Genomic DNA, 25,804 nt, shown 5'->3' on the forward strand with positions numbered 1-25,804 from the left:
CCGGGCAAGGAGAGCATTAATCAGAAAAGCAACCAAGAGGAGAATCTGTCCACAGGACAACTAATAGTCATGCACTCCACAAATCTGGCCTTTATGAAACAGTGGCAAGAAGAAAGCCATTGTTGAAAGAAAGCCATAAGAAGTCCAGTTTGCAAACACGTCGAAGAAATTGCTCTGGTCAGATGAGATCAAAATTGAACTTTTTGGCCTAAAAGCAAAACGCTATGTGTGGTAGAAAACTACCATTGCACATCACATCACCCTGAACACACCATCCCCACCGTGAAACATGGTGGTGGCAGCATCATGTTGTGGGGATGCTTTTCTTCAGCAAAAACAGGGAAGCTGGTCAGAGTTGAAGGAAAGATGGATGGAGCCAAATACAGGGCAATCTTAAAAGAAAACCTGTTAGAGTCTTCAAAAGACTTGAGTCTGGGGTGCAGGGTCACCTTCCAGCAGGACAACGACTCTAAACATACAGTCAGAGCTACAATGGAATGGTTTAGACCAAAGCATATTCATGTGTTAGAATGGCCCAGTCAAAGTCCAGACCTAAATCCAATTGAGAATCTGTGGAAAGACTTGAAAATTGATGTTCACAGACACTCTCCATACAATCTGACAGAGCTTGAGCTATTTTGCACAGAAGAATGGGCAAAAATTTCACTCTCTAGATATGCAAACCTGGTAGAGACATCCCCAAAAAGACTTGCAGCTGTAATTGCAGCGAAAGGTGGTTCTACAAAGTATTGATTCCGGGGGGCTGAATATAAATGCACGGCACACTTTTCACATATTTATTTGTAAAAAAATTTGAAAACCATTTCTCATTTTCCTTCCACTTCACAATTATGTGCCACTTTGTGTTGATCTATTACATAAAACCCTGATAAAATACATTTATGTTTTTGGTTGTAACATGACAAAATGTGGACAATTTCAAGGGGTATGAATACTTTTTTAAGGCACTGTATCTGAAAATCAATAATTCCTGATGTACTAATAGCCTGCCTCATTCTTAAGGCCCTAACATGCCAGGACAGTACAAATATCCCCCAAATGACCCCTTTTTGGAAAGTAGACAGTTCAAGGTATTTAGTAAGAGGCATGGCGAGTTTTTTGAAGTTGTAATTTTTTTGTCCTGATATTTTTAAAAATGAAGAATCAGGACAGTACAGCATCATCATATAACTGGTGTGGTGGTGATCAGGAAAACTGGTGACAGTACAAAAAAAATTGTTTTTCATTAATTCAGTTTTCATCTTTTTTTTTCTTATTTATTTTATTACGATTTTTAACACACTGTGACCAGAGCAAATACTCAAATATATAAAAAATACAACCAATTTTAGTAGTTTCACAATAAATAAAACTAAACTTATAAAATATGTCTCTCTGCTGTTGTTATTTCATATAGATACAAATACACCATCAATTATAGTACATAGGGAAAACTTGAAATGTAGAATTTGTCATACGAGATCCTGAGTGTTTCAGAGTCATAAAACTCCTTCTTTGGGGTATTTCTGCATAAAGAGTGATGTAATCTATGAAACTGAAATTGCAATTTTATAATATATAGAATATCAATATATATGTACACGATGCATTAAAATCAATGTATCCACATAAGAATGCAATACTCACACTATAGTGAGTGAAGAGTTAAAAACAGTCACTGGGGCCGCCTAAGTGACAGGTACATAAGGAAGGCTGCATTAATATCATATGACTGCGAAACACCCACCAACTGCTGTTTATGATAGATGTATGCACAGATAAGTGCAAAAGCATCCATATAAGATGATAAATAGTATTGGGATAGTGGAACAGAAGAAAATTCTCTACAAGAATATACACATATATATACATATATATATATATATATATATATATATATATATATATATTTTTTTTTTTTTTTTTTCTTTTGAAAGTATATTAAAGTAGAGGCATATATTTCAGTGGGGGGCATTAAACAGAGGCACCCAAAACACCAAAACAAATAAGATCGATTACATTTTGGTGAGTATATTGACTTGGTGGATATGTTTGTTTTTGTGACTTGGGAGCCTCTGTGTAATGCCCCCCACTGAAATATATGTCTCTACTTTAATATACTTCTAAAGGAATCTTTTGATATATATATATATATATATATATATATATACATTTTGTTTCTCTTGTAGAAAACTGTCTTCTGTTCCAACATCCAATACTAACTGTCATCTTAGATGGATGCTTTTGGCCCTTATCTGTGCAGACATCTATCATAAAGAGCAATTGGTGGGTGTTTGGCAGTTACTTCCTTTTTACATCTTTTTTTGATTGTATTGACTGACATTAATGCAGCCTCCCTTACGTACCTATCACTTAGACAGACTGTTTGATGAGCCACAGGAAGCTGGGACCCTAAGGGGACACAAGTGGGGAAGTGATGGTCATGTGGTTTGTTTTTATGCTACGGCTGATGTTTCAACCTTATATTCACTCTAGTGTGAGTATTGCATACTTACATATATCTGTATATTGATAGTGTATTTATTCAAAAATTGCAATTTCAGTTCCATAGATTAAACTATCCTTCATGCAGAAATATCCCTGAAGAAGGAGCATTATGACTCTGAAACGCTTGGGGTCTTGCATGACAAATTGTACATTTCAAGTTTTCCTTATGTACTATGGTGGGTCGAAATAATTTTGTCCAGTCCATTTTTGGCATTTTGCATGGAATATGTCAGATTTGGCTTTTTGTTCCTCCATTTTTTTGTCTCGTATCAATACAAACAAAAGAAATAAACATGAGAATGCTTAAATATTTATAATTGCAACAATTTTCTGGGGCAAAGTGGTGCATTGTCTGACAGAAATGTAGGGGTGCTAGTATTTTTGGCCATGACTGCATTTTATAAGTATTGTTTTATTTATTGTGAAACTACACAAAATTGTTTTTTTTACATATTGGCTGTAAAAATCCCAAACAATTGGGGAAAAGTCTCCATAGTCAACTTCTCAATGAAACTAAATTTACATCTGGAATATGGTACACCTTTGGATGAGCTGATTGTGGTGATAGGCACTGATCAACTCACTTGTATGCAGGTACAATGTAAATGTTTTCTGTATTAAAGTGGTTTTATCTGCACTCTCCAGTGTGCTCTGCTTCTGTCATGTATAATTGGCCCTTGGATATATATATACAGAGCTTGACTGGATCCAATGTAGCCCGATACATTTGTAAGATTAGAGATACAGTCTATATAAATATAGCCGGTAACTGACAGGCTCCAAACTGTCACATAGACCTATCAATCCAGGAAAGTCGTTGCATTCCAAAATGTCTCAATCAATATGTTTAATTCATTTCAGGTTTAACAGTTGCACAAGCGTTTCAAGTGTCCCCACTCTTCACCAGGTGCAGGTAAGCTCAACCATTGTTGTGCAGTTGTTACCTGGAATAAATTCAACATATAGAGCAAGAGGTTTGACTTCCCTGAATTGATGTGTGTGTGTATTATACCACCACCACCCGCCTGAACCATAGATACAAGGCAGGATGGATTCATGCTTTCATGTTTTTTACGCCAAATTCTAACCCTACCATTTGAATGTCTCAGCAACCAGTCTGCCCATACTCCTCTGACATCATCAAGGTATTTTCGCTCACACAACTGCCGCTTACTAGATATTTTCACTTTTTCAGACCATTCTCTGTAAATCCTAGAGATTGTTGTGCCTGAAAATCCCAGTATGTCAGCAGTTTCTGAAATACTCAGACCAGCCCATCTGGCACCAACAACCATGCCATGTTCAAGTCACTTAAATCCCTTTTCTACTCCATTCTGATGCTCGGTTTGAACTTCAGCAAGTCGTCTTGACCATGTCTAGATGCCTAAATGTATTGAGTTTCTGCCTTGTGATTGGCTGATTAGCAATTTCTGTTACCAAGCAATTGAACAGGTTTACCTAATAAAGTGGCTGTTGAGTGTATAATTAGGCTTAAATAACTAAATGAATCACCTGACAAGAGCTATAGAAGATATATATCTTTAATATTTTCTAAAAAAAAAAAAAACCCTAAACATGATAGAATATGAGACCCTAGAATAAAAATCACTATTAAAGCAGTGTTTTTTTTTTAAGAAACATTTTCCTGTTTTCACACTTAAAATGGAGCTAACCTTACTGTTCCTTCAATGGTCTTGTCTCTCAATGGCATGTCCTCCTAGGTGACTGTCACATACCTGGTCGAGGCCAAGCTGACGAGAGGGCTTTCCCTTACACCTCCTGTCCTGTTTCACCTGGAGTTGATGACAGGTGATAACAGGGCATGGAGGGGCATGGGTGCCTTGCTGGAGATCCTGGCTGGAAGAGATGCCGGACAGCAGGCAGACTGGTGAACTTACAGATACAGAAGGCGCTGTAGCAGGTGCAGAAGAGCAGGCAGTAGTCAAGCTGGTGAGCAGGTGGATGCAGGATCTCAGGTGGGCAGAAGTCGGTAGTAGCCAGGTAGCCGAGGTACAGAATCGAGAACCAGAGCGTACTCCGAGCCAGGCCAGGGAAAGTAAAGTTTAGCAGAGAAGGTATGGGAACAGCTGGCAGGAGGCAGAGTCAGGTCACAAGCCGGAGTCAACAGAGTATCAGGAACAAGCGGAGTCAAACAGATCGGGCCAAACACAGGAGTGAGCACAGAATCAGGTCACAGGCAGTAGGAGCTGACGACCACTCAGCAATCCTCTGGTTTCTACAGCAGCTTTAAATAGGCAAGTGGGTGCCAAACACCCATGCTTACTCATGCTAATGTGCGTGAGTGTAATGACCATGCTAATGTGCTTACGCATGTGCATGAGTTGGGCACGTCCAGTTCTTGTTTTTGAGAGTTGTATTATACACATGCGCATATCTTCACACACGACCATATGATTCCCCTGGCAGTGTTAGTTATCAGCCATCTTCGTTGGCTGGTGCAGGATGAAGTCATTTCTGCACATGCTCAGAAGGCCATCATCCCAGCACACAGTGACCATACGCATGTGCAGCTCAGTTTACATAGCCAGAGAAGACAGCGGGCAGGCAGGTAGCTGTATTTTACTGCAAAAACACTGCATGTCTCTTTAGCAATAAAAAGCCTGCCTGCTCACTGATTATGGCAATGGAAGCTTAGTTCCGCTTTCAGAAAGTTGCATATACTCATTCTCTGGGCTGGGTGGTCATTAAATTATACCGAAGGGATCTCACGTTAGCACCATCCGGTGCAGTAATTCTAAATAAAGGCTTGTTCATAACATGTCTGTTGAGTTGCATTTTACTGTACACCTCCACACATGTATGATGGCATGAAGTAAAATGCAGCTAAATAAACATGGTGTGAACAAGCCCTAAATGACAAAAATAAAAATCTGGCCTTCTTCATCACTGAAAGTCTGCTAGTTACATTCCTTTTTTAATTTTTCTTCTTTTTTTGCCAGACCTGTTTAAAAAAAAAATCCTGACTCCTCCTCCCCTTATAGCCAACCAGTCAAGCTCTCTTTTTTGCAAGATGTTTTTAAAAGTAAAATCCAGCAGCCTCCTCCTCCCCTTATAGCCTGCCAAGCACGCTCCTTTCTCTTTTTTGCAAGATGCTTAAAGAAAAAAAGAAAATCTGGCCTCCTCCTCCTTTTATAGCCGGCCAATCACACTCCTTAAAATGCAGCTAAATGAACATGGTGTGAACAAACCCTAAATGACAAAAATAAAAATCTGGCCTTCCCCATCACTGAAAGTCTGGTAATCTTTTTCTTTTTTTTTTTTGCCAGATCTGTTTTAGAAAAAAAAAATCAGGCCTTCTCCTTCCCTTATAGCCATCCAATCAATCTCTTTTTTGCAAGATGCTTAAAAAAAAAACCAATTCGGTCTCCTCCCCTTATAGCCAGCCAATCACGCTTCTTTCTCTTTTTTGCAAGATGCTTAAAAAAAATAAAATTGCGGCCTCCTCCTCCCCTTATAGCCAACCAATCATGCTCCTTTCTGTTTTTTTGCAAGATGCTTAAAAAAAAAATGAGGCCTCCTCCTCCCCTTATAGCCGGCCAATCACACTCCTTTCTCTTCTTTGCAAGGCACTTAAAATGCCATGGCAGATTTTAGGGAAAGGTGAACTAACCCTCTAAAGCAGTGGTTCTTAACCTGGGTTCGATCGAACCCCAGGGGTTCGGTGAGTCAGTCTCGCGGGTTCAGCGGAGGTGAAGACCCACACCCGACTCATATGATTCGTGCAGTAAATATTCATTATTATGTTTTTGTTTTTGTGTGAAAAACATGTTTTAATGGTTTTGTTCTTTGTTCTTAACGGTTTTGTTCATTTTGTGCACCTATGTATAAATATATACCTATGTTTTGAATTTTAAAAATCATATTTTATTTTTCCAATTAAGAAGGGTTCGGTGAATGCGCATATGAAACTGGTGGGGTTCAGTACCTCCAACAAGGTTAAGAACCACTGCTCTAAAGTCTAAGTTCCTTTTGCACCATGTTACACTTGTATTTCCCCGCACTGTGCTTAGTAGCAAACCTAGCCCCAGCATAGCTGGTAAAAGGGAGGGAGTTCTCCCTTACCTGTTAAAGCGGTTGTAAATTCTGTTGTTTTTTTTTTTTTTTTTTTTTTTAATTAAAATAACAAACAAACATGTCATTCTTTCCTTCTCTGTGTAATGGTATTGCACAGAGTGGACCCAATCTTCCTCTTCTGGTGTCCCCCACTGGCAATCTTGGTTCCTCCTCCACCAGATTTCCAGGCTCCATGCCTGATCCCGGTTATCCTGGGACGAGCATGGCAGATGCCACCGTGTAGATGGTAGGGAGATCTGTGAATGTCCATTTGCTGATCTCCCCTTCCCGTTAATGACTCAGAAGGGACATATAAGAGATACTTCTGAGTGGTGGTGTCCCTTTTCCCAGCCAGTATTATTATTATTATTATTATACAGTATTTATAAAGCGCCAATAGTTCGCTCAGCGCTGTACATTACAAAGGGGGACAGAACATGTGACAGAACAATACCAATACAATGTGATACACGAGGGGTTCGAGGGCCCTGCTCTTTCGAGCTTAGTATGGGAACTGCACTCTATTAGTTTCATTTCAGAGCAGGTGAGACATCAAGAGTCAGTCACCAAAAATGCATCACATGAGGGACTTTATGTCCCCTATGTGATGGGGAAAAACAGACTTAGAAAAAATTGTGTAAAAAATTAAAGTTATACCCAAGCACTTCTGCTGGATTTCTTCCACATGCCCCAAGAATGCCTTTTAACCCCATGCACCCTCATTATTTTTTCCAGACTTTTTGTGCCCATCTGAAACTCAGGACCAGAATGGTTGATGCTGCTGGGTAGAGGGGAGGTAGATCAGTGAATAGGTCATGTCCTGGGGTTCAGGCTCGAAGACCAGTAGCTATAGCAGTAGAGAGGTTCCCACAGACCAGCAGGATAAGTACACTGGCAGGTCATCCTAATGGATGATGCAGGCTTACCCGAGGTGCAGGGTCTAAGTACCAACCCGTCTCCACCAGAGCTCCTGATGGTGGAGATAGTATTTAAGATAACAGTCTCTCGATGTGTGTGATATCCTCAAATCAATGTGAATTTGTGCTCCTAAAATTAGTCCACCTTCATGAAGGCATTCTTTATATCCATGTGTTCCTCAAAAAGAAAATTCTACATAGTGCATTACCCCACAAAACATTAGGGAATATAATAACCACCCGGTGCTAATAAAGTGTCACGCCACTCAGTGTCCACTTCTAAGCGGCTGTATTAAACACCCTTACCCTATCAAAGCTTGTAAACGACTTTCTATCTCATAATAATCCACAAAAACTGGTGCTCCATGCCGTCCTTTTCTCCCATCGGTATTACCTCCGACAAAAAACATATAATAGTGCAATATTCTTTGGGATACCAAAAAGTGCTCCCCTTATATTTCACAGCATTAGTGTAATGTAAATCCACTCCCCGTCACCTTACACACCATGCACCTTACCGGACTAAACACTTCCACAAGTATAAATGGCTCTCCTCATCTGATAATCCCTGCCCTGTTCAATCTCCATATGGCATCACGACATGGGTCAAAAAACAAGATCCTTATAGTGTAGTAAGTCTTAGAAAAAGGGTCTAGTTTATTAAAGTTATGCTTACAATTAAAACAGTAGTAAAACGCATTATCTTCCATTGTGGGGAACATGAATCCTCAGAAAAAACGTCAATCAGTGAATAAACCTCAATCAAGATGGCCACTCCGCAACTTCCGGTCTATGTCTATGTCCGATGTCAAGTCCTTGATGTGTTTCGTCACTTCCGACTTCTTCACAAAGGGTGCGTACGTCAGACCGGCGGCCACTTATATACTCTCACTCCTCCCCTTAACACAGACCGATAGCGCCATCTTGAAATAGGGCATTAGCCCACTGATAAAATAAATGAAAACCACCAACTCAAATGGGCCAGTATATAAATGCTAGTATGTATAATGCTCTATATACATATCATGGGGACATAACTGGCATAACACTCTATACCCGCACATATACACCCGCACACATATACACCCGGGCATACGATAACAATAGCAGCAATGCATAATATTATACCTAACACCATCTAGTGGTATAAATTGTATATGCACTATCCATCCACTATTCAAATAAATATTGGATAAATAGATAAATAATAATAAATACACAATTTTAAAAAAATCTCCTGACTATCTCATGAATAAATATGAATAAATTAATTAATTGTTATTAATATACAATATCCATAACACTATATGCAAATGAATCCTATAAATAATCCCCATAGCATATAATACCTCGTAAATCTATCTATTAGTGGACAAATAAATGGGAATATTTTACCCCTATATAAAACTATACAATTTTGGTTAAAAATGAATGAGTTTAAAAATAGAAATAAGGCACCTAGACACAGTTATAATAAAACCCAATTACCATGTATTAAAATACCAAACGTTCATCTAAAATACCTCTAATCCAGTGGAAAGGCAACTACTCCTAATCCCCTAAATATCTATTCTAAAATAGACTAGAAACTAATAGAACCCGTCATGCAAACGGTATCTCTGTACTGAGCTTAAAGCCCGTCTAGAATATAAATAGTAATTACCATTACACTCCACCAGTATGCTAATATCCCAGAGCTGGGTATGGGAGATGGGACGTGGACAACTAGAAAATTTAGACTTAAATCCCTATTTAATATAATATATAGTAAAACTATTTATGTGTCTGAAATAAAACAATTAAGGTCCAGATCAACATCCAGACCTTTAGGTTTCAAAGTGTCCAGTTGGAAAATCCAAAACATTTCATTTCTAGAGATTTCTATAATTTTGTTACTTCCTCTCCAGTGTCCCTCCACTTCATCTATTCCACAAAATCGTTATTGTGTTGGATCACATTTGTGGACGTCTCTAAAATGCCTGGACAAATGATGGTCCTTCTTCCCCTTCTTTATATTAGAGACATGTTCTCTGAGTCTTTTACACAGTGACCTAGTCGTTCTGCCTACATATTGAAGTTTACATGAAGTTTCCAATAAATAGGTCACATAAGGGGTAGTGCATGTTATGAACTAATCAATCTTAAATTCTTTTGTCGTGACCTGTGACATAAAGCTCTCTATTTTCCTAGTTTTCATCCCTGTTGTTTTACAAATATTACACTTTTTACATGGGAAAAACCCTTTGAGATCAAACATCTTAATTGGATTTTTCCTTGGAGGGGAAATTATATTTTTAACCAGCTTGGTCCGTAGATTCGATGCCTTTCTATATATAAACCCAGGTTTATTTGGTAACTGTCACGTACCTGGTTGGGGAGCCTGACGTGGAGAGGATGGCGTCCTCTTACTACTCCCACTCGGGGCCCTTGATAGTGGGGACAGAGGGCACCGAGCCAGGAGTGGCACGAGTGCCTGGTGGGTCTTGAGATGACTGTAGGCAGGTGATGACTCGGACGATCCGAGTGCAGGCCAGGTGCGGGTGCAGGAGTGTAAGTGCAGCAGCAGGTAGGTATGGCGGCAACAAGGATACAGGCCAGGTGCGGATGCAGAAACGTAGGTGCAGCAGGTAAGTATGGCAGCAACCAGGATACAGGCCAGGTGCGGATGCAGGGATGTAGTTTCAACAGCAGGTATGGCGGCAATCAGGATACAGGCCAGGTGCGGATGTAGGAACGTAGGTGCAGCAGCAGGTAAGTATGGCGGCAACCAGGATACAGGCCAGGTGCGGATGCAGGAACGTAGTTTCAGCAGCAGGTAGGTATGGCGGTAACCAGGATATAGGCCAGATACGGATACAGGAACGTAGGTGCAGCAGCGTCAGACAAGCCAAGTCAGGATCAATCGGACAGATCAGGTACAAGGGAGCAGGTAAGCGGATAGTCAGGGATAAGCTGGGTCGGTGCAAGCGGAGTTCTTTCTTTGTCAGGGTCAGATCAGATATAGGCAACAGAATCAGGTTATGGAGTACAGGATATTGTAGACCAGAAGGCATAGGCTAAAGTGTGTTGGTGATTTAAATAGCCCGCCTTGCAATGATGTGCACGCCAGTACGCATGTGTGTAACCGCATGCTCCCATGTGCATTGCCACAGCTGACAGGGATCCGGCACAGGCGCATAGATGTGCATCGGCGAGGGTACAATCCCTGACAGCTCCCCCCCCCCCAAGGGCAGCCTCTGGATGCCAACTGGGCCATTTTCTCTGGATGCCTGCGTCTGATTGCCAAGATTAAGTCTTTAGCGTGGATGTTGGATTCCGATTCCCATGAATTGTCTTCAGGTCCATATCCTTTCCATTTAATTAAATATTGGAGCTGGTTCCTCCTCTTTCTACAGTCGATAATTGTCTCTACCTCATATTCCTCTTCACCATTGACGATCACTGGCTCAGGTGGCCCCAATCCCCGGCCAGGAAAAGGTTTTGAGCAGTGATACGTGGAATACCGGGTGAATCCTTAGTGATTCCGGTAATGTAAGCTCGTATGCTACGTCATTAATCTTTCTTTTTACTGGGAAGGGTCCCACGAACTTGGCACCTAGCTTCTTTGAGGGATAAGTCAATTTTAAATTGGCTGTTGACAACCATACTTCCTCACCAGGTTCCAGGACCAGGTCCCCCTTTTTTTTCCTGTCAAAGAATCTTTTGTTGTCCAGTTGAGCTTTTGTGATTGTCTCCTGTAGCACCTTGTTGTTTTGCTGAAGGAATTCAAAAGTGTTTTGGACCGCTGGAATTGATGATTCAGGCACTATTTTGTATAGAAACACAGGATAAAATCCATAATTAGAGAAAAAGGGGGACTGTTTCGTGGCCGAGTGTTTTGAATTGTTATATACAAACTCGGCCAAGGATAAAACTGATACCCAGTCATCTTGGGAAAATGACGTAAAACAGTGAATGTATTGTACCAAGGTCTGGTTGGTTCTTTCCGTTTGCCCGTTGGTCTGAGGGTGATAAGTGGAAGAGAAAGAGTCCCATTTTCAGCTTCTCACAGAGTGCTTTCCAGAATTTTGAAGTGAATTGTACCTCTCGATCCGAGACAATGTTCCCTGAAACACCATGGAGCCTCACCACCTCTCTTATGAAGATTTGGGCAGTCTCAGCTGCAGAATGTACTCCCTTCATGGCAATAAAATGGGCCATTTATGAAAAACGATCCCTACGACAAAAATGGGCGAACATCCCTCTGATGGTGGCAGTTCTACAATGAAATCCATTGAGATAATTTCCCAAGGTCGAACAGGGACTGGTAGGGGCCTCAATCCCCAGGTCTTGCTTCTGTTGCCCTTGTTACATATACATGTGGGGCAGGAATTTACATAAGCTTTGCAGTCCTTCTCCCAATCAGGCCACCAGAACAGGCGCTGCACTAGGTCTAAAGTCTTGTGGACCCCAAAATGTCCTGCCAGGGGATGGTCATGACATAGCCCCAAAATGACCAATCGGATACTTTCTGGTGCAAAGATCTTGTCTACTGACCAGAGTAAACCTTCTCTAATGGATAGAGTTACTCCTGGTGGGGAAGGAGCCCCTAAAGATGCCTGCTGAATTTGTAAAAAAAGGTCTGTTTGTAAAAGACAGAAGTTGCCTGCTGAGAGCACCGTATCAGGGGTAGGAGGATCCTTAGGATCATTGGACATCCTAGACAGAACATTGGGCTTGATATTCTTAGAGCCTGGTCTGTAGGTAATGTGAAATATAAACCTGGCGAAACAAAAGTGCCCACCTGGCTTGTCGGGGTTTTAGACGTCTCGCAGTCTTCAGGTACTCCAGATTCTTGTGATCGGTATAGATCAAAATGGGGTGTGCTGCTCCCTCTAAAAGGTACCTCCATTCCTCCAAAGCTGGCTCGATGGCAAGTAATTCTCGATCCCCTACATCATAGTTTCTCTCCGCAGGGGATAGCTTACGGGAAAAAAAAGACAACTGGATGAAGTAAGAGTTGCAGGCCTTGCCGCTGTGATAGGACAGCCCCAACAACATTCTCCGAGGCATCTACCTCTACCACAAAGGGTAGTGCTGGATCTGGATGGTTTAGTATGGGTGCTGAAGTAAATAGTCCTTTTAATGAGTCAAAAGCGCTTTGAGCTTCTGGTGTCCAACAGAATCAGACCCCTTGTTTGGTCAGTTGGTTGATAGGAGCAATGATAGATGAGAATCCTTTGATAAATCTCCTATAAAAGTTTGCGAAACCTATGAAACGTTGTATTCCTCTTTTTTCAGATGGTGCAGGCCATTCCAGGATGGCAGAGACTTTTTGGGGGTCCATCCTAAAGCCTTCAGAGGATATAATTAATCCTAGGAATTGAATGCTCTGGCGTTCAAACTCGCATTTTTCAGGCTTTGCATATAGTCTGTGTAGTCTGAGGCGACCGAGGACCTTCTGCACAAGTCCTCGGTGAAGTTCAATAGATGTGGAAAAAATCAGAATGTCATCCAGGTAGACTATCACAAAATTATCTAAGAAGTCTCTGAAAATGTCATTTACCAGGTGCTGAAAGGTTGCAGGGGCATTACATAGTTCAAAGGGCATGACTAGGTACTCGAACTGCCCAAATCTGGTACAGAAGGCTGTCTTCCACTCATCTCCCTCCCGGATTCATACGAGATTGTATGCCCCTCTTAAGTCCAACTTGGTAAATACGGTTGCGGACCTGAGTCTTTGGATTAGTTCTGGGACTAATGGCAAGGGATAGCTGTTTTTAACCGTAATATTGTTCAACTTGCTGTAGTCTACACGTGGACGGAGGGAATGATCTTTTTTTTCTACAAAGAAGATACCTGCTCTTGCTGGGGAGGTGGAGGGGCGGATGAACCCCTTGTTTAGATTATCATCAATGTAGTCTTTCAGTGCCTCCAACTCACGCTCTGACAGTGGGAAGATCCGACCGAAGGGAATCTCAGCCCCGGGTAGCAGTTAAATTGGGCAGTCATAGGGTCTGTGGGGTGGAAGGGTGTCTGCACCACGTTTACTAAAAACATCCAGGAAGTCATGGTAGGCTGCAGGAACGATTTGGCATACCTCAGCATCAATGTCCATACACAGTAGGGGCACAGGTTGAGCAGGAAGTTGAGGTAAGCAATGCTTGTGGCAGTAGGCCAATTTAAAGTCCACTTCACCAGATACCCAATTCGCGCTGGGGTTGTGGGCTTGTAACCATGTGATTCCCAAGATAACTGGAAACAGTGGTGCTGCAATAACATCCAGGCATAGTAGTTCCTTGTGACTAGATGGAGGTATTACAATGGGTAGCGGAATGGTCTCTTGAGTGACTGCCCCAGATTTAATGTTGGATCTGTCAGCCAAGTATACTGTCAGTCTCTGCGTTTTGGCTTTTAAGGGTATCTGATGTTGCAGGGCGAAAGTTGAGTCGATAAAGCAGCTGCAGACCCCGGAATCAATGATAGCGGACACTGGCAGGGGTCTTCCCGGAAGCTGGAATGAGACAGAAATGGCATTGTGAGCAGGGTTGATGGTTGCAGGTGGTAGTTTAGCAGGCAGGATAGTCAGAGACTTACATAGCTTTGCGGGACAATTTCATACATAATGGCTGGGTTCTCCGTAATAGAGGCACGGCGTTGGCGTTCTTCCGGAGTAAGTGAGGTTCGTAGCAACCCTATTTGCATTGGTTCGGATTCTTCAACACTGGGTGTGGTAGGACTAGGTGGTACCATGTTTGCTGGAGATGGTGCCCTGGGTAGCATCCACATAGGGCGGACTTGGTTGGCAGACCTTTCCAGTCTTCGTTCCCTAAGCCGGCGGTCAATCTGGATAGCAAGATTAATGAGCTCTTCCAGTGTGTTTGGTACCCCTACACAGGCTAGCTCATCTTTAAGGGGTTCAGCAAGGCCTAAACAGAACTGATAGCGTAGGGCAGCATCGTTCCAATTGGTATCGGAGCTCCAGCGCCTAAACTCCGTCACATAGTCCTCAGCTGCCCTGCTAATGGGAATGGAGAGCTGCTTCTGCTGATGCAGATTGCTGGGGATCGTCATAGAGCTGAGCCATAGCCTCGAAGAAGCGATTTAAGGAAACTAACTTGACGTCTTCCTTTTCCAGCAGATTGTGAGCCCATGCTTGTGGTTCTCCCTGGAGGAGTGATATCACGAACCCCACCTTGGTTGCCTCTAATGAAAAGGTGCGAGGTTGTAATGCAAAATACAGTTCACATGCGTTGCGTAATGCCCTGAATTTGTTGCGATCACCAGAAAACCTTTCGGGTGTGGGGACCCTTGGCTCCGGGGGCAGCAGCATCACTGCAGGGTTCATCATAGCTCCCGAAGCGACAGTTGGAACAGATGTCGCTGTGGCGCTGGCAGAAAGTGCGGCTACAGATAGGGTTTGAAAACGATTTTCAAATCGGTTATATCCCTCTTGCATGCCCTTGACGGCTTGTGTCAGTGCCGCAATGTGCTGACAGATTTCTTCTAGAGGAGAGGCCCTTCTCTAAGGCTCCGACATGGCCTTCTGGTACTGTTACGTACCTGGTTGGGGAGCCTGATGTGGAGAGGAGGGCATCCTCTTACTACGCCCGCTCGGAGCCCCTGATAGTGGTGGGGACAGAGGGCACTGAGCCAGGAGTGGTTTGAGTGCCTGGTGGGTCTTGAGATGACTGTAGGCAGGTGATGACCCGGGAGCAGGCCAGGGGACGATCCCTGACAGTAACAATAGGCCCAAAATGTTATCCCTTTTTAATATAGGCCAGTACTTACACATAATCCCTTCCATCTCCATACTGGCAACTGAAGTTGGAAATAAAAGCAAATTCCATCTTCTTTTCTTCTTTTTTAGGTCTCATTTCTTTTAGTGTTTTTATCTTTCTGTTTCCCATGTATTCTTTACTGATTTCAAATCTGTTTTTCCAATCTACCTGGATCATACCCTTTTTGCACAAACCTTTGTTTAATCAGTTCAGATTGATCAATATAATCCGTAACCCTCGAACAATTTCTCCTTATGCGACTAAACTGCCCCTTCGGTATCCCCTGAATCCATTGTGGATGGTGACAACTGGAGGTAGGCATGTATTCATTCCTATCTGTCTCCTTAAAGTATGTTTTGGTATATAATCTCTGATTATCTTTAAAAATACATAAATCTAGAAAATTTACTGATTCAACATTTATAGTCTGGGAAAAACCCAAGCCGTGTGGATTATTTTCTATGTGTTTTAAAAAAAACCTGTAGTGGCTCCATATAACCAGGATATCATCTATAAATCTCTTCCATGTTCTTAACCCTTTTCATACCTTCCCAAAAATTACTTCATGTTCCCATCTCGCCATGAAAATATTTGCTAGGCTAGGTGCAAATTTTGCGCCCATTGCCACGCTTTTTTTCTGGACAAAAATCTCCTGCATACCAGAAATAATTGTTAATTCTTAAATTGCTTAAAAAAAAAAATATCTGGCCTCCTCCTTCCCTCATAGCCGGCCAATCACACTCCTTTCTCTTTTTTGCAAGATGCTTAAAAAATAAATCCGGCCTCTTCCTCCCCTTAGAGCCGGCCAATCACGATCCTTTTTTTTTTTTGTTGAATAGAAAAAGAGTAAAAAAAATGAAAGCCATAGAAACGTATTAAAAAACATATGCATATATATTATTTATTTTTTGTGAAAGGTGAACATATGCATTGACAGATTTGGCGGAAAGGTGAACTATTCCTAAAAGGTGGCTATAAATCTTTTCTTTTGATATCCCCCCACCAGCAATCTTAGCACATGCTTTCACTGGATTTCCAGGTTCTACACCCAATCGGTGAACCCAGAACCAGCATGCTGTGTGCCGCTGGGTAGATGGGAGGAAGATCAGTAAATGGATCTTCCATTTCTGTTAATGACCCAGAAGTGGCATGTAAAATGTAATTTCCAGGTCCTGGTGTTCCTAGCCGGGGAAGAAACTAGTAAAGTGAGATATTCAGGGCTTTTTTTCAGCTGGAACATGGCGGAATGGCATTCCGCTACTTCCAACACTAGCCCTGTGCTCACCACTATCTACTGCCCGGCTCCCCTGTGACAGCACAGCTGAGCTAAACTAGCAGGCGGCTCTCTACAGCTCTCCCTGCCTTTGCACACAGTGCAGACGGAATTCACGGCAGTCAAATCATTAATTCGAGTGACTTAAGCACTTGCAGCTTCAGCTCTAACTAGCCTCTTTATCTCTGCGCCTCTGAATGGGGATGGTGCAGTGCCCTCCCTCCCGCTCATCAGCTAGTAAGCCATCCCGCCCTACCACCCTCCAGCTTATCAGCTACTAAGCCTGGCAATTCTATTCTGGCTCTCCCTTCCTTTTAATGTGTGGGCAGATTATGTGGGGGGGGGGTGCAGAAGTAAGAATTGATGAGAAAAGAGTGGAGGGCAGAGATAAGACTGGTGAAAGTTTAACTTTAATATTTATTTTAGCATAAAAGTCAATTCTTCTGTTGCTGGAGGGTGCAGAAATTAGCTTTGGAGAGGAGTACAGGGTGTGAACTTTGGGCAAGGTACTGGGGTGAGCTGCGAGTAGGGTACGGGGGTGATCTGCGGGCAGGGTACAGGAGTGAGCTGCGGGCAGGGTACAAAGGTCAGCAGTGGACAGAGGTAAATGTGTGAGCTGCGAGCAAGGGTGAACTGTTGGTAGGGTACAGGGGTGAGCTGTGGCAGGGGTACAGAGGTGAGCTTTGGAGAGGAGTACAGAGGTGAGCTGCAGCCAGGGTATTGGGGTGAGCTGCGGGCAGGGTACTGGGGTGAGAGGTGGACAGGGGTACTGAGGTGAGCTGAGGGCAGGTTACAGAGGTGAACTATGGGCAGGGTACTGGGGTGAGAGGTGGACAGGGGTACAGGGTTGAGCCATACACAGGGGTATAGAGTTGAGCTGTGGGTAGGGTACAGAGGTGAACTGTGGACAGGGTATGGGGTGAGCTTTGGCAGGGTTACAGAGATGAGCTTTATAGAGAGAGTACAGAAGTGAACTGTGGTCATGATACAGGGGTGAGCTATGGGCAGGGGTACAGAGGTAAGCTTTGAAAAAGGGTACAGAAGTGAGCTGTGGGCTTGGGTACAGGGGTGAGCTTTGGACAGAGATATAGAGGTGAGCTTTGGAGAGGGATACAGGGCTGAGCTTTGGCCAAAGATATAGAGGTGAGCTTTGGAGAGGGACACGGGTGAGCTGTGGACAAAGATATAGAGGTGAGCTTTGGAGAGGGATACAGAGGTGAGCTGTGGACAGGCGTGAGCTTTGAACAGTGGTACAGAGGAGAGCTTTGGACATGGGGGAGAGGTGAGCAGTGGATAGGAGGTGCATAGGTGAGTGTTGGGTTTTGCTTTTTTAGGGAATACAATTTGTAAAGTTTTCACTGGGGAAGATTTTTACTTGGTAGGCAGGGACAGCATACATACAGTATAGCAGGGCTTGAAAAAGCCGCTCGCCCGCTCGCCAAATGTGAGGAGCAATTCCTCTGTGGAGAGCGGCGAGCACAGATGAAGCTTGGAGCGACTGCACCTGTGCTCCAAGCCTCATTGTGAAGCCAAGTTCCGGTTTATAACTTCCGGTTTCCGACTTCTGCGGCACCGCCGCCGAGGGGACAAGTGCAGGAGAGGTCTGCTCTCCTCCGCTGAGAGGAGACACCCTCTCCACCGCCGCGGGGGACTCGAGGGGACAGTAAGTACTGTATACAACATGTCCTATCACTATAATGGAGTACAGGGGAGCTGGGATATACATTACTCAGTAATGTACGTATATCCCAGCTCCTCTGTACTCCATTATAGTGATATGACATGTATACAGTAATGTATATCCCAGCTCCCCTGTACTCCATTATATGATGACATGTATACAGTAATGATTACTGTATACATGTCATATCACTATAATGGAGTACAGGGGAGCTGGGATATACATTACTATGATTACTGTTTACATGTCATATCACTATAATGGAGAACAGGGGAGCTGGGATATACATTACTGTGTACATGTCGTATCACTATAATGGAGTACAGGGGAGCTGGGATATACATTACTGTGAACATGTCATATCACTATAATGGAGTACAGGGGAGCTGGGATACACATTACTGTGTACATGTCATATCACTATAATGGAGTACAGGGGAGCTGGGATACACATTACTGTGTACATGTCATATCACTATAATGGAGTACAGGGGAGCTGGGATACACATTACTGTATACACGTCATATCACTATAATGGAGTACAGGGGAGGGGAGATATACATTACTGTATACACGTCATATCACTATAATGGAGTACAGGGGAGATATACATTACTGTATACACGTCATATCACTATAATGGAGTACAGGGGAGGGGGGATATACATTACTGTATACACGTCATATCACTATAATGGAGTACAGGGGAGGGGGGATATACATTACTGTATACATGTCATATCACTATAATGGAGTACAGGGGAGGGGGGATATACATTACTGTATACATGTCATATCACTATAATGGAGTACAGGGGAGCTGGGATATACATTACTATGACTACTGTATACATGTCATATCACTATAATGGAGTACAGGGGGGCTGAGATATACATTACTATGATTACTGTGTACATGTCATATCACTATAATGGAGTACAGGGGAGCTGGGATATACATTACTATGATTACTGTATACATGTCGTATCACTATAATGGAGTACAGGGGAGCTGGGATATACATTATTGTATACATGTCATATCACTATAATGGAGTACAGGGGAGCTGGGATATACATTACTATGATTACTGTATACATGTCATATCACTATAATGGAGTACAGGGGGGCTGAGATATACATTACTATGATTACTGTATACATGTCATATCACTATAATGGAGTACAGGGGAGCTGGGATATACATTACTATGATTACTGTATACATGTCATATCACTATAATGGAGTACAGGGGAGCTGGGATATACATTACTGTGATTACTGTATACATGTCATATCACTATAATGGAGTACAGGGGAGCTGGGATATACATTACTGTGTACAGTTTTATATTTCGGACTATTTATTCTAAAGAAAAATGTAATTTCTTTGGTTGGGGTTGGGGCGGGGTTGGGGGTGGACCTGGGCAAGGTTGGGTGGGGCAACTGGTGGGGAATAAGTTTTGTGACCTGCTAGTAGGTCTGGACTCGAAATTTAAACCCCTGCAGTATAGCATACAGAGATCATTGGTGCAACAATGTCTCTTTAACTCCCACTGTAAAATTAGGCCACACCCGCTCGATGATTTGAGTTCCTGCACCTATTCTCTGAGAAAAAAAAGCCCTGGAGATATAAGATTTACATTTGTACAGGGCTCAACAAATCCCAGGCCCAGGATTAGAAATTGCTTCCTGGCACCTTGGTTCACATACTGCTTTGCATTGACTTCAATGGGAAATCCTCATAGACTTCAGAGGGAAATCACGCCCTGTAGACTTCAATGGGAAATTGCACCTCATAGACTTCAGTGATAAATCGTGACCCGTGCACTTCAAAGGAAGATCACACCCCGTGCAGTTTAATGGGAAATCGTGCCCCGTGCCCCATCATTAGTGTCAGTGTGTGAGGAATAGTGCCCCATTGTTGGTATCAGTGGGAGGAATCATGCCCCATCATTGGTGTCAGTGGGAGGAATCGTGCCCCATCATTGGTGTCAGTGGGAGAATCATGCCCCATCATTGGTGTCAGGGGGAGGAATAGTGCCCCATCATTGGTATCAGTGGGAGGAATAGTGCCCCATAATTGGTGTCAGTGAGAGGCCCAGAGGCATAGTTCCCCATCATTGGTGTCAGTGGAATAGTGCCCCATCATTGGTGTCAGTGGGAGGAAAAGTGCCCCCTCATTGGTGTCAGTGACACCAATGAGAGGAACTATTCCTCCCACACTGACACTAATGATGGGACACTATTACTCCCACTGACACCAATTATACTTACATCGCCGTGCCGCCCCCCTGAAAAGTGCCGCCCTAGGCAAATGCTTTGTTTGCCTCGTGGCAAATACGCCCCTGGGACAAGTGAGGGGCAGTGGGACAGGAGGAGCGCAGTGGGACAAGTGAGGGGCAGTGGGACAGAAGGAGCGCAGAAGGACAGGTAGGGGGCAGCGTGACGGGGGCATAGAACAGAATCGGGGCAGCGAGACAGGAGAAGCGCAGTGGGACAGGAGAAGCGCAGAAGGATAGGTGAGGGGCAGTGGGACAGGATGAGCGCAGAGGGACAGGTGGGGGGCAGCGTGACTGGGGACATGAGACAGTATCGGGGCAGCTGGACAGGAGGAGCACAGAGGGACATTTAGGGGGCAGCGTGACGGGGGGGCATTGGACAGGAGAAGTGCAGAAGGATAGGTGGGGGGCAGAGGGACAGAAGGAGCGCAGAGGGACAGGTGAGGGGCAGTGGGACAGGAGGAGCGCAGTGGGACAGGTGAGGGGCAGTGGGACAGGAGGAGCGCAGTGGGACAGGTGAGGGGCAATGGGACAGGAGAAGGCGCACAGAGGGACCGGAGGAGCCCAGAAGGATAGGTGAGGGGCAGTGGAACAGGTGAGGGGCAGTGGGACAGGAGGAGTGCAGAAGGATAGGTGGGGGGCAGTGGGACAGGAGGAGTGCAGTGGGACAGGTGAGGGGCAGTGGGACAGGAGAAGGAGCACAGAGGGACAGGAGGAGCGCAGAAGGATAGGTGAGGGGCAGTGGGACAGGAGGAGCGCAGAAGGATAGGTGGGGGGCAGTGGGACAGGTGAGGGGCAGTGGGACAGGAGGAGCGCAGTGGGACAGGTGAGGGGCAGTGGGACAGGAGGAGCGCAGTGGGACAGGTGAGGGGCAGTGGGACAGGAGGAGCGCAGTGGGACAGGTGAGGGGCAATGGGACAGGAGAAGGCGCACAGAGGGACCGGAGGAGCCCAGAAGGATAGGTGAGGGGCAGTGGAACAGGTGAGGGGCAGTGGGACAGGAGGAGTGCAGAAGGATAGGTGGGGGGCAGTGGGACAGGAGGAGTGCAGTGGGACAGGAGGAGCGCAGTGGGACAGGTGAGGGGCAGTGGGACAGGAGGAGCGTAGTGGGACAGGTGAGGGGCAATGGGACAGGTGAGGGGCAGTGGGGCAGGAGAAGGAGCACAGAGGGACAGGAGGAGCGCAGAAGGATAGGTGAGGGGCAGTGGGACAGGAGGAGCGCAGAAGGATAGGTGGGGGGCAGTGGGACAGGTGAGGGGCAGTGGGACAGGAGGAGCACAGTGGGACAGGAGGAGCGCAGTGGGACAGGTGATGGGCAGTGGGACAGGAGGAGCGCAGAGGGACAGATGGGGGGCAACGTGACAGGGGGGCATGGGACAGGATCGGGGAAGCAAGACAGGAGAAGCGCAGTGGGACAGGAGGAACGCAGAAGGGTAGGTGAGGGGCAGTGGGACAAGATGAGCGCAGCGTGACAGGGGGCATGGGACAGTATCAGGGCAGCTGGACAGGAGGAGCGCAGAGGGATAGGTAGGGGGCAGCGTGACAGGGGGACATGGGACAGGATCGGGGCAGCGGGACAGGAGAAGCACATTGGGACAAGAGAAGCGCAGAAGGATAGGTGCGGGGCAGTGGGACAGGAGGAGTGCAGAGGGACAGGTGGGGGGCAGCGTGACAGTGGGCATGGGACAGGTGAGGGGCAGTGGGACAGGTGAGGGGCAGTGGGACAGGTGACGGGCAGTGGGACAGGAGGAGCTCAGTGGGACAGGTGAGGGGCAGTGGGGCAGGAGAAGGAGCACAGAGAGACAGGAGGAGCGCAGAAGGATAGGTGAGGGGCAGTGGGACAGGAGGAGCACAGAAGGATAGGTGGGGGGCAGTGGGACAGGTGAGGGGCAGTTGGACAGGAGGAGCACAGTGGGACAGGTGACGGGCCGTGGTACAGGAGGAGCGCAGTGGGACAGGAGGAGTGCAGAGGGACAGATGGGGGGCAGCGTGACGGGGGGGGCATGGGACAGGGTCGGGACAGCGGGAGGAGTAGCGCAGTGGGACAGGTGAGGCCAGTGGGACAGGTGAGGGGCACTGTGACAGGAGGAGCGCAGTGGGACAGGTGAGGGGCAGTTGGACAGGAGGAGCGCAGTGGAACAGATGAGGGGCAGTGGGACAGGAGAAGGAGCACAGAGGGACAGGAGGAGCGCAGAGGGATAGGTGGGGGGCAGTGGGACAGGAGGAGCGCAGAGGGACAGGTGAGGGGCAGATGGACAGGAGGAGCGCAGAGGGATAGGTGGGGGGCAGCGTGACAGGGGGCATGGGACAGGATTGGGGCAGCTGCACAGGAGGAACGCAGAGGGACAGGTGAGGGGCAGATGGACAGGAGGAGCACAGAGGGACAGGTGGGGGGCAGTGGGGACAGATTGGTGGTAGTGGGGACAGATGGGTGGTAGTGGGACAATGTGGGGGACAGAAGGGGGAAGTGGAACAGGTGTGGGGCAGGGTGACATGTGGGGGCAGTGTGATGGATGGAGAGCAATGGTATGGGGGAGGGAAGTAGAACAGGTGGGGGGCAGTGTATCAGGGGACAGTGAGACAGGACCGAGGGAGCACCAGTCCTCCAAGCACTTACCTGTCCAGCAGCGGCTCCTCCAGATGGTGTCAGGATCATTCCTGTGCCTGTGTCCCTTCTCCCCCACGATCTCTGGCGGCAGCTGCAAAGGACCGGGCGGGCTCCGCCCCTCTGACCTCGTCCTCTTCTGCTTCCTCCTTCGCGGCACCTTCTGGCCTTTCTGCAGATCCCGGCACACTGACAGCGGGCCCCGCCCCTCACGCGCTCTGAGCGCACACCGGGGATCCACCCACCACTCCGCTCTCCTCTGCAGCCGGTCCCTCAGCCATGGCGGCCCTGCCGCTGTGCCGCCCCCCTGAAAAGTGCCGCCCTAGGCAAATGCCTAGTTTGCCACGCGGCAAATACGCCCCTGCTCATACCAATAATGGTATAATATTTTTTGTTGTTTCATTTTTGTTTTGTTTTTTTAATTATTAACTACTACAAGAAGAAAATAGCTGTACCCAAATGAAATTTCCTTCCTGTTTTTCACACAAATAGAGCTTTCTTTCAGTGGTATTTCATCACCTGTGCGCTTTTTATTTTTTTGTGCTATTTTTCTGCTACATGTTTTTGGTAAAAAAAAATCCCAGTAAGTGAATATTGATTGCTCTGTGTGAAAGTTATAGTATCTACAAACTAAGGTATAGAGAATGGAATTCACACAGTTTTTACTTTCTGACTGCCCATCACATTTCTTGAGGCGCTAAAATACCAGTCACTAGTCACTTAAATGATATATTTCTCACACAAGCCATGGGTATATGTGGAATTACACCCCAAAATACATTCTGCTACTTCTACCGAGTGTGGGGATACCACGTGTGAGAGACTTTTTGGGAGCCTAGCCAAATACAGGAGCCTGAAATCCAATGAACACTTTGAAAGCTGGACGGTGTGTAACTTCCTCATTTCACTTCCTCACTACCTATCACAGTTTCGGAGGTCCTGAAATGCCAGGATAGCACAACCCCCCCCCCCCCCCCCAAATAAACCCTGCCGATCTAATTTTTTCTCACAAGGTTTTGAAATATAAAAAAAACAAAAAAAAGTATGTTTTTGTTTTCTTTCTTCATTTTCCAAAAACTTGTGGCAACAAATGAGATCTGCAAAATACTAACCATGCTTCTTATCAAATTTCTTAGGGTGTCTACTTTTCAAAAAGGGGGGGGGGAGATTGGTGCTATCCTGGCATTTCAGGGCCTCCTAAATTGTGATAGGTAGTCAGGAAGTGTAATGAGTAAATAAAGCCCTTTAAACGCCTGAAGGAGCATATTGGATTTTGGGGTCCTGTACTTGGCTAGACTGCTAAAGTCTCTCACATGTGGTACCCCCATACTCAAGAGACACAGCAGAATGTATTTTATATATGTAATTCCACATATACCCATGGCTTGTGTGAGCAATATATCATTTAAGTGACAACTTTGTGTAAAAAAAAATGTTTTTGTCATTCTCCAAAAACTTGTGGAGAAAAAAATAAATTTTTAATGAAGTTTAAAGTTATTTTGATTTTTTAAATTATTTTTACACTGTCCCTTTCATTTTTTTTTTTATCACTTTTAATGCTATCTCAGGGAATGCAAATATCCCCTATAACTGCGATGGACATTGTCATACATTAATTTCTGAGAAATTTGGGGTCTATCAGACTCTAGATATCTCCTCTGCTCTTACATTATCTAATCTCACCAAGATCGGTGTGATCAGATGCTTTCCCAATTTTCAAATGGCGCTGTTTATATCCTGCAAAACTGAAGTGATCAAATGCTGGTAAGCTTCCGATTTCTTAGACTACAGAGATGATTGGCACCATGGCGGTTTCCAGTCAAATCTATGGTTAGCTGGCAGAAACACCGGCTGCATTCTCAGTTTCCCCTGATGGCACGGGAAAGCCTGAGAAGGCAGTGGAAAGCAGCGGGGGCATCTTCTCCCGCTGCTTGTAAAAACAATCCTGCAGCTAATTAGCCACTAGGATTGCTTTTACATGAAAACTGATCGCCAGCTGAAAATAATTATACAAGGATCCTGATATAACCACTCAAAGTCCAGTGATGTACCAGTACATCGCTTGTTTGGTATATATGCTATGTTTTTTTTTCTTTTATGCAGCCTGTGTACTGAATGAAAAAAAAAGAAATCTCTGCCAGAAAAAGTGTATATATACTGAAGCATAGGGGCCATCCACCCACTGGCCACCCCAGGCCCCCATGCTTCGGCATATACCGTATGCTCTTTTTTTAACTGCGCATGAAAAATCTCATCCCACACTGACTAATGTATATTCTGAGAGCAAGTTCCTGTTGCTGTCAAAATAAACAGGTCGGTGCTGCAGCTGAATGACATTCCTGCAAAGAAATATATATTTTTTTTTTTAAAGCATAAACTATTATAACTACTTCAAGCCAGAACACATCTTAAAATATATCATCATAATAATATTAATATACAATAACAATATTTTTTTGTATTTTTTTTAATCATTAACTACAATGAGCAGAAAATATCTTAAAATATATAATAATAATAATAATAATAACAATAATAAAAATAACAATAAAAGTAATTTTTAAGCATAAACTATTAGACTACTACAATAAAGAACTTATTTTAAAATATATAATACTAATAATAATATTCAATAACTATATATATTTTTTGGGTTTTTTTTTTCAAAGCATTAAATACTATAACTTCTAGAAGACAGGAAA

At 44.7% G+C, this 25,804-nt stretch overlaps 1 long non-coding RNA gene across 18 annotated transcripts in view; it reads left to right on the forward strand.

Moving 5' to 3' along the window:
- LOC149442481 (uncharacterized) overlaps positions 1-25,804 on the forward strand; it is an 876,277-nt gene that overhangs the window by 373,768 nt on the left and 476,705 nt on the right. For 16 of the 18 annotated variants that reach the window (XR_016307175.1, XR_016307176.1, XR_016307168.1 and 13 more), the window contains one exon: positions 3,370-3,421. The exons of the other annotated variants lie outside the window; for them this stretch is intronic. This is a non-coding gene — a long non-coding RNA (uncharacterized LOC149442481). The remainder of the gene's footprint in view (positions 1-3,369; positions 3,422-25,804) is intronic. 18 annotated transcript variants of the gene reach the window in all.

This window comes from Staurois parvus, unplaced genomic scaffold (genome assembly GCF_062004578.1).
Source record: "Staurois parvus isolate SC_StPar_1 unplaced genomic scaffold, SC_StPar_1.0 ptg000885l, whole genome shotgun sequence".
In the NCBI taxonomy this organism is placed as follows: Eukaryota; Metazoa; Chordata; class Amphibia; order Anura; family Ranidae; genus Staurois; species Staurois parvus.